We start from the raw sequence: 9,060 nt of genomic DNA, 5'->3' as shown, positions 1-9,060 counted from the left end.
GAGATTTTAGAAATAATCTCATCAAGGTTTGGTGAGTATATATGGGTAGTAAAGAAGAAAAATAAAGATTTTTCAAAGATTTACCCCAGATTCCAATCAACATTTCAATATTAAATAGTTGACTATTTGGTAGTATATTTCCAGAGATAGGGAATACTTGAGGTGAAGGCCATATAAGAACATATGTCACGTGTGTGTGCATGCCCTTGTGGTGGAGAGAAACATAGATGGAAATATTGAGTCCAACTATTGACATACATTTTTCTCAGTTGCTTGCAAAATATTCCAATGGCATTTCCAAAAGACACATTTCTAGAACACAAAGGAGAATGAACTTGGCTACTAATTATGATCAGCAGCGGCACATAAATAGCTACTAAATGACAGTGAATGAAATTGCCCACAAAGAGGTGTAAATTGTAGAGTTCATGATATATTGTTTCTTAAAGCTGGCTTAGCAGTGACACAATTGGAGGGGAAACTCATTGAAATTACTCTGAGGTCAGGTACATTTAGAAAAAGTCCTAAATATTATTCTTCTCTTATAACATGTAAGGCACATTGTTCCACTAAAGCCCAGTAATCTAGCAGTTTCAACATGTTTCATGTTCCACAATGCTGTTTCCCAAACCCCGCCAATTGTCACACGATGGGAGAGGAAAACCAAATCCTACTAATCTCCTGCCATGTGGTTCCAGCTTGTGGAGGACGCACACCCAACCAACCTGGCCTTGGGCGTTGGAGTTCTGCTTCACTTTCCAATCATAAGATGCAACAAGTCTGAGCACAGAGTTGCAATACCACCAAGTGTTTTTGTTTACCGAATGCTTCTCATCATATTTAAAGAAAATTCTAGGTGCAATGCCATATACATTTCACATTTTTCTTTTCTAAGCTCAACTTAAAATTTAATGGTGCTAGTGTTGCATACTAAGATAACTATAATTTTGTTTTATTGTAGTGCTGCATAGCAGAAGACATTAAATCTTTTAATGATGTTTTGGGACATAGTTCATGTCCTTCTTTCTTTCCCTTTTATCCAGTACATTTATAGTTTTGGAAAAGACTATGGCAGTAGGGTAAATCTTTCAAATGTTTCAAATATAAATCTTTTGAATAGAAAAATGAACCTAAGCTATAAAGACAGACAGTGTTTGATTAACTAAACAGACTTATTGTATGGTTTAACAAGAGAAAAGGCATCCAGGTACAGCACTAAAACAAACATACTATTTATGCTGCATTTAATGTCACCACAGTCTCTTAGCTGAGCATGGGGCCCATATTTTAAAATAACTTCTATCCTACCCATATTTCTATAGATACCTCGAGCTGACATCCAAAACAGAGCTTATTATCTTATCCTTGTTGAAGTGACATATGGGAAAAAATCCAATCATTTCTGTCAAACCTATACCTCTTTTTTCCCTTCCATGCTTCCTTGCATTTGTTGACTTACGCATTCAGAAAATATTTGCTGAGTGTCTACAAAGACTTGGACATTGTTTTGCATCCTAAGGTAGAGCAAAGAATGAGATGAGGCGCTCTTCCCCAAGGAACTCATATTCAGACGGTGTTTCGCCCAGAACGTGAGTGGAGGATCAGGCCACTTGGGTGCCTCGGGTTTGCTCTTCAGGTGCAGGTGGTTGCCAACACAGTTATTTGAAATTGCTTCTGCATCTCTCAACCCCACTCCTCTCTTATGATTAGCAGGATCAGAGCATCATTTCTAACCTGGGTGTCAAAATTCCTTTTATCTGGATTCTCTGCCTTTACTTCTCCCTTGCTTCCCTCCTCCTGTCTCCCCCCTCCTGCTAGAGTTGTTCTCCTAAATCACAAATCTGATCAAATATTTCTATTTTTGAATCATTAATGACCGTTGTTTATGGGAGATACATGATCTCTGAATGGACTTGAAATCCTAATCTGATTTCATGTGCTTTCTTAATCTCATTTTCCACGTCTTTCTACACTCCTTGTAGAACTTCTCCCAGGCACACTATGAACTTGTCATTCTTTCTCCTCTCATTCTTCACGTCCTGGCTTAGAATCCCTTTCATCACCTTCATTGTTTTCATCAAAAATACTCATTAAGTTCTAATGTCTCCAGGTAAGGGATAACTTGCCTGCTGTCACTGTCACTCTGGTGCAGGACTAATCATATGTCATGAAAACTAAATGTATGCGTGTTCTGATATCCTGCTCTAGAGTGTGAGCTTCTAACACTATGGTTGGCAAATGCTTTCTGTAACGCATTTTGCAGGCCACATGGTTCCCATGTCAATCTCTCAACTCAGCCATCGCAGTGGAAAAAGGTTCTAAGACAAAACATGAAAAATTAGGTTGGCTGTGTTTCTGCAAATCTTTATGAACACAGAATGGATTCCATGTAATTTTCATGTGTTGCAAAAATGGTTTTACTCTGTTGCTTTTCATCCAACCATATTTAAAAACAAAAAAACTATTATTAGCTTGTGGGCCATCAAATCACACACTTGTTCTGTGCTCTGTGGTTTAAATACTCTTCCAAATGGTAGGGTTATGTTGTGTTTATTTTCATATACCACTGGCAATGAACAGCATACCTGGCACTGAGTGAATGTTTGCTAAAATCAGTTATATGGAGAAAATAGTGATCATTTTATATTACCTTTCATCTCAACTACTGTGGTGTGATACAGTAAGAAAAATTTAATTAACTGAAGATTAACTAAGATACCATTTTTTAAGGCCAACCTTTGCTTAGATTTTTTTCTGAAATATGTTATCACAATTTTCTACCCTAGTAAGTACAGTTTAGTGAATACATTTAATGATTATCTTGAAGCAACTCTGGGCCACTATTAAAGATAAGAATTCATGTGAGGTAGCCAAATTAGTGTAGATAGAGAAATCACAGCTTGTTGAACCCCACTTGCATGTAGACTGGGTGACTCTAGAAATTGCCTTTTTGGTGCAGAGATTAAATCTCTGATAACACTCACTTACAGTATTTAGATGCCAATGGAATACCCATTTCTGACAGGACTAAACAAAAAAAGGAGATACAAAGGAAGGACCATTTTGTATCTGTAACTTAATTCAATGAAGAAAGATTTGTACTAATAGTGTTTGGACAGGATATTCTGTCTGCATCTTGTACTATGGATAACCACTAAGAAGATAGCAATGTACAATGTATTAATTATTGAAACTGTCCTATTAATCAGTTTTGAAACTGTCTCATTGACATTTGTTTCTCAATAAAAAAATAGAATCTAAAAAAATCTCTGATAACATTTGTTTCCAGTGATCTCCCATTTTCTCTTAAAAACAGGGCTAGATAAACCAACACAAAAGAGAAAAAAGATTAATTAATTAATTAAACATTCTTACCAGTTAAATTCCAGTTTTATCACTCCTAATACAAGAATCTCTGAACATTGCTGCTACTGATTTCTTTATTCTTTCTTCCTGTCCCCTTATACAAGGGGAAGTAATGATGCTGGTTATGGAGAAACCATTGAAAATAAGTGAGGTTCCAAACACTGACCTAAGGAAAAAAAAAACACAGATATTCATAGTAGGAATGCCTGATTTAATGATCTACTTGTGGTTTCCTTTAAGTTAGTGGCAGAATGGACTCTCTGAAGAATATAAAGCTAGAAAGGTCTAGAAGTCCCTCTCTGTGTGTAAGCACAGAATCTCATGATTATTTCCACCCAAAGTTCACCTGAGAGCTTTTCTTCTACTCACAGCAGATTGTCTACCTCATTTTCTAGCATGGAGCAGTGGAAGAAACACTCATGTAGGTCAGAATGCCTTGGGTTCCTGTCTGTTCTGTAAGTTCTCAAATGTGCTGATCTTAATACTTGTTCCATAAAATTGCAATGAAATGTAATACTCTGCAATGTGGATAGAGCTTTCATTAAGGCAGTCCTGTAGGCACATGTCCCTTGTAATTATAGAACACTAGACATTATCCTGATTTATATTTCTCATCACTTCATCCTGTGTTAAGAAAGGAGCTCAATAAATGCTCTTGTTTGGCCCTTCATTTTTACTTTTTATAAATACAAAGTAAAGGAAAAATAGTAAAATTGTGCAAAGCTAATCATAGCCTTATATTCTAGGGGTATTAGTTGGGTGCTGAACTTGATGTTATTATTAATGGATAAAATTGATTTGGCCATGAATTCTTTTATTTTTTATTCATTTTAATGAGAAAAATAGCAATGAAACAGTTTCAAAACAGGTTAGTAGGATGTTACAATAATTAATACATTGCATATTGTTGTCTTTGTAGTAGCTATTCAGAGGACAAGATGCAGACATGAGATCTTATATAAAAATATTAGTACAAATCTTTCTTCTCATTGAGCTAAGAGAAAGTAGCTGTATATCTATCCTATTTTTTAATACACTTATATATATTTTTTCCCACTACAACATGATCCTTTTATTATATCCTCCTTTTTTGTTTTGCTTTGTCAGAAATGGGTGTTCCATTATGGTTAGAGAACCTGTATTTGGAGAAGCCTTTAAAGAAACTTTTCATTCTTGATGCCAGTTCAAATACTGTAGGTACTTGCATTCAGCAAAATAACCCAATGTAGTGCAATAGTCCATAATAGTAGTGGGTTATCAGCAGAACTGGAAATTGTTAGAAGTTGTTGACTTGAGCCTTTTACAGCTCAGCATATTAATATGGCTCTATTTTTTATACCTCATGGTTATACACTTCTGCTGGATGATAGACCAAGTTAAAATAAGACTTATATAACTAAAAATGTAACTTTTGCATCTGACAAGGTGAGTCAGATCCCCTCAAGATTTACCATGAAACCATGTACAGCATCTGCATGAGTCATAGTCATTGCTTGACCAATTTGCTCTCTGTGAAAGCCTGAGAGAATTTTTTCTCTGTACGTGACTCTCCATAGGCACAGTATATATCATTGATCACTTACCTCTGTGGCACCATAATCTCCTTGATCAGAAAATTTGGGACGCCACTGAATTACAGGATGTCATTGCACAGGTTCTTTATGTCCTGGGTCCTCACTGACCTTGAAGGACTAGGGTCAAAATATTGGCTACCCTTGTATCCCCTCTTTTTCTCTAAGTTTTGGTCTGCAAACTTTAGTTGTTAAATATCCAGAAGAGAAGTTTAGTGATATTATTACCCTGTAACAGAGGCAGTTGAGCTTAACATCACTATCTGTCTGAATATTGAATACCTTAGACATAACATGGAACTGCTATTTTCTAACAACCATGGATATTCTAAACTTTAAATCCCTATAGAATGTGAAAACAAAACAATTACACATTTTTACACAGAAACTTAGAAATCAAACCATATTCAATATTGTAGCAGGACAATCCTATGACATTTTTTTCTTGTCTCTTGTTTTCTTTTATTACTTTTTTAAACAAATATTTACTTCAAAGAGAGTACAACAATAATTGTTTTGACATTAGAAGCAGTACATATTTAGAAGACCAAAATGATAGGTATTTCAAGCATTGTTTTAGTATTACACATTGCTGTCCTCAATGTAGTTGCTTAGTTCACAGATATCAGCATATAGAGTTTGTCAGGGTGAGAATTCTACCCATTAACTGGTATTTTCAAAAACCTGATGGCAGATTCTTAGGATCATTGCCTTAACCATCTTGTTTATATAAATGTATGGTTTTATTCCTGCCATATTTCCTAATTTTTCTCCTTTCTCTCTTTGTTGTTTAATCCTTAAGTTCTTGCTTTTTATTTAACTGTGTTATACCTTTTAATTTTTATTTCTTCTTTTGAGTTCTTACACTAGGGAGACAATATGATATCTACACATGTGGGTCTGGTTTATTTCACTTATGAGTATACTTTCAAGTTGCATCTACTTATATATGAAGGTTTTGAGTTTATTTTTCTTTATAGCTGAGTAATACTCCATTGTATAAAATCACCACATCTTTTTCATCCATTCCTCAGGTGAGGAGCATTTTGGTTGTTTCCAAGATTTGGCTATCACAAATTGTGCTGCTATAAACATAGGTATATACACATCACTATGATATGACTCTTTCAGTTCCTCCAGGAAAATTCCCAGAAGGGAGATAGCTTGATTGAATGGGATTTCCAGTCTTAGTTTTTTGAGGCATCTCCACACTGATTTCCATAATAGTTGCACCAGTCTACATTCCCACCAGCAGTGGAGAAGGGTTTCTTTTTCTCCTACAGCCTCTCCAACATTTGTTGTTGGTTGATTTCTTTATGATAGCCATTCCTTCTGGGGTGAGATGTTATTTCAGTGTTGTTTTAATCTGCATTTCATGAATGGCCAGTGATGTTTGGCCATAAATTCTTAAAAAATAAGTACATGGAGAGAAGTACCAGACAAAGGCAAGTCTGAGCTCTAGGACAGCTCTTCTCCATGCAAAATGCAGGAGTGAACCTTGCCACCATGGTGAGCTTTCAAGAAGCAAGCTTTGAGAAGCATCAAGGAAGACACTCTGGCAAAATGGATCTTCCACCCCAAGTGTCACTGTGTTCAGAATTTCTTAAGGATTCAATCTTTTGGGTTAAATGGTGCTATGAGGGTTTTTCTTCTAGGTATTTGCTTGAGAATTATTAGGAGTAGAGGTGCATGTTTATAATCCTAGCTACTTGGGAGGAAGAGGCAGGAGGATCACAAGTTTGAGGATAGCCTGGGAGATCTTATCTCAAGACAAAAAAATAAAAGATCCTCGGAGGTACTTTGTTAATAGAGCACTCTGGCTTTGATCCCAGGAAACCCATACACACATGAGAAAAAGAGAGGGAAAAATAAGAATGATTTTTTGGGTTTTAATGATATACAAGTGCAGAATTAAGTACCAAAATAAAAGAAAGCAAAACTGTCTCAGCTATTAAAATAGTCACAGTCTACCAGCAGCACAAAGCATTTTATGACAATAATAGCTGGTATTTAACATGTGCTAAACACTATGCAAAAAACTTATAGGTATTGTTTTCTTCTAGTTCTTGTAACAAGTTTATAAATTACAAACAAATGCAAATTCTTCTCATCTAGGAACTGAATCTCAAAGGGGAAGGTAACTATTGTAAGGAGACTGGACTAAATTAGGCAATGGAGTAAAGATGGAGAGAAGATTAAAAATTCCTTATGAGGTTTTCAGCCACTTTTTTGGTTGCTGTTTTTTTTTTTTTTTTTTTTTTAAATACTCTTTGCAGTTTCTTTCTTTCTTTCGTTTTGTATTTTAGGGAGAGGTTTATAGGGCTTTCAGGGTCTCTGTGCATAGATAGGACTTGTGATCTACCTGTTTACAGCCTCCCAAAGAGCTCCTTACAGGCACGCACCACCATGCCCAGTCTCAATTGCTGTCTCAGCGCTCCCCAGGGATGGGCTGGCATGGCAGGCCTGGGGATCAAACTCCTGACCCCTGCACCTGCTTGCATATGCTTTAACCCACTGAGCTATTTGGCCAACCCTCTCTTTGCAGTTTCTTCTCATAAGCATTCTGACATTGGAATGTCCCAGAATTCAGTCCTTATTCTTTACTTCTCTATCTTTACTTTCTCTGTTGCTAGATATATTTAACCTTAGTTTTTCAGAAAAGCATATTTTTACTGATCCTGAATTTATTTCTCGTGCTATACTTCCCCTTTGAACCCCAAATAGATACCTACTTGAAACCACCATTTTGATATCTTTTAGACATGCTCACCCTTTATAATTCCCAGATTGAATACTGAAGTCCTCCGCTGTCCTGCCCGACAGTCCACCACTTCAGTCATTTTTGATTCATTCTTGATTCCTCTCAATTCCCATTTTTTAATCTGTCAAAAAAAATTTCATTGCAATTTAATAACACTGGTCAAGAAAAGACTTAGATATAGGCTGGTATGATATACTGAAGATCCACATGATTGTGTAGGATTCTTTCTCCACATGAATTCCAGCCACAAGACCGCATCAGCTAAAACAAGATTTGGGTACATTTACAGGATGACTGTTACTCATCAAAGGTGCCCAGTTTATAAGATGCAAGGAAAGACTGGGGAACTGTCTGCATATAGTGGAACAAACTATAGTGACATGGTTACTTACATCAGTGTGGGATCCTGTAAAGCAAATTTAAGATTGGGGAAAACTGGAGAAATTACACAAAGCCTGTAATTTAGCCAATGGTGTTGTGCTGATGCTAATTTCTTGGATTGAAACCTTACCTGATGGCTGTATAGTTAACATTGCCTGGAGTTGTGTGATGGTTATATGGGAAATCTCCATATATTCTGTTTTTGTTACCGCAAAACTATTTCAAAAGGAAAAGAAAAAGAAAAAAGCAATCGTATTGGGACTCCCTTTAAAATTTCAGTAGCATTTGGCCACATGTAACTTTTACAAAAACTACTCTGCTTTATGATATTGGCATCTTTCATCTGGATTATTGTAATAGCCCAATTGGTCTTCTTGCTTCTACTCTTACTCCTCTAAAGTTGCCAGAATAAATTGTTTTATAAATAAAGTAGAAAATCCTCTAATCCTCACCTTGGCCATAACAAGATAGGCTAAATGCCAGGTTCTTATTGTGTGCCTGGCCTGACATCTCTGGCCTGGGCTCCTGTCTGGCTTCCCCCTGTGACAGTCTCTCCTTGCTCCCTGATGCACTGGCTTCCTGCTTTTCCTTGGTGATGTCAGGAACCCCCACCCACCCACTGTGGCACTGCCACCAGGGCCATGGCCTCAAATCCACGATGGCTGCTGCTCCCACGTGTGACTCTCGCTCTCAGTGAGGATTACTTGCCTCCTTGCTTGTTTGTTTATTCATTATTACCTTAATTGATTTTATTGGCACACTTTTTAAAAAGAAAATAAAAATAGTAAAAAAAAAACATTAGAAATGATACAGAATTTCATTAAGCAAAATGATAAGAATTCAACAATGTATTGGCACACTTTTAATGTACATACCAATCACATTCATTGCAGGGAGTTTATATATCTATATAGCTTGATTCTTCATTTTTCTATTCTCTTCCTCTCCCTTCAACATTTTTTCTCCTCCCTATTCACATAA

General features: G+C 36.4%; 1 long non-coding RNA gene across 1 annotated transcript in view; it reads right to left on the bottom strand.

Annotated features, from left to right (window-relative positions):
* The window catches only part of LOC111815224, a 19,927-nt gene extending 11,575 nt beyond the window's left edge, over positions 1 to 8,352 (bottom strand). Inside the window, exon 1 of the long non-coding RNA XR_002819963.1 lies at positions 8,342 to 8,352. This is a non-coding gene — a long non-coding RNA (uncharacterized LOC111815224). The remainder of the gene's footprint in view (positions 1 to 8,341) is intronic.
* Positions 8,353 to 9,060: the final 708 nt, after the last annotated feature.

Source organism: Octodon degus, unplaced genomic scaffold (genome assembly GCF_000260255.1).
Source record: "Octodon degus isolate 3935 unplaced genomic scaffold, OctDeg1.0 scaffold00013, whole genome shotgun sequence".
Taxonomy (NCBI): Eukaryota; Metazoa; Chordata; class Mammalia; order Rodentia; family Octodontidae; genus Octodon; species Octodon degus.
Note: the sequence above shows the minus strand (reverse complement) of the source record. Positions and strands in the feature narration are given on the sequence as shown.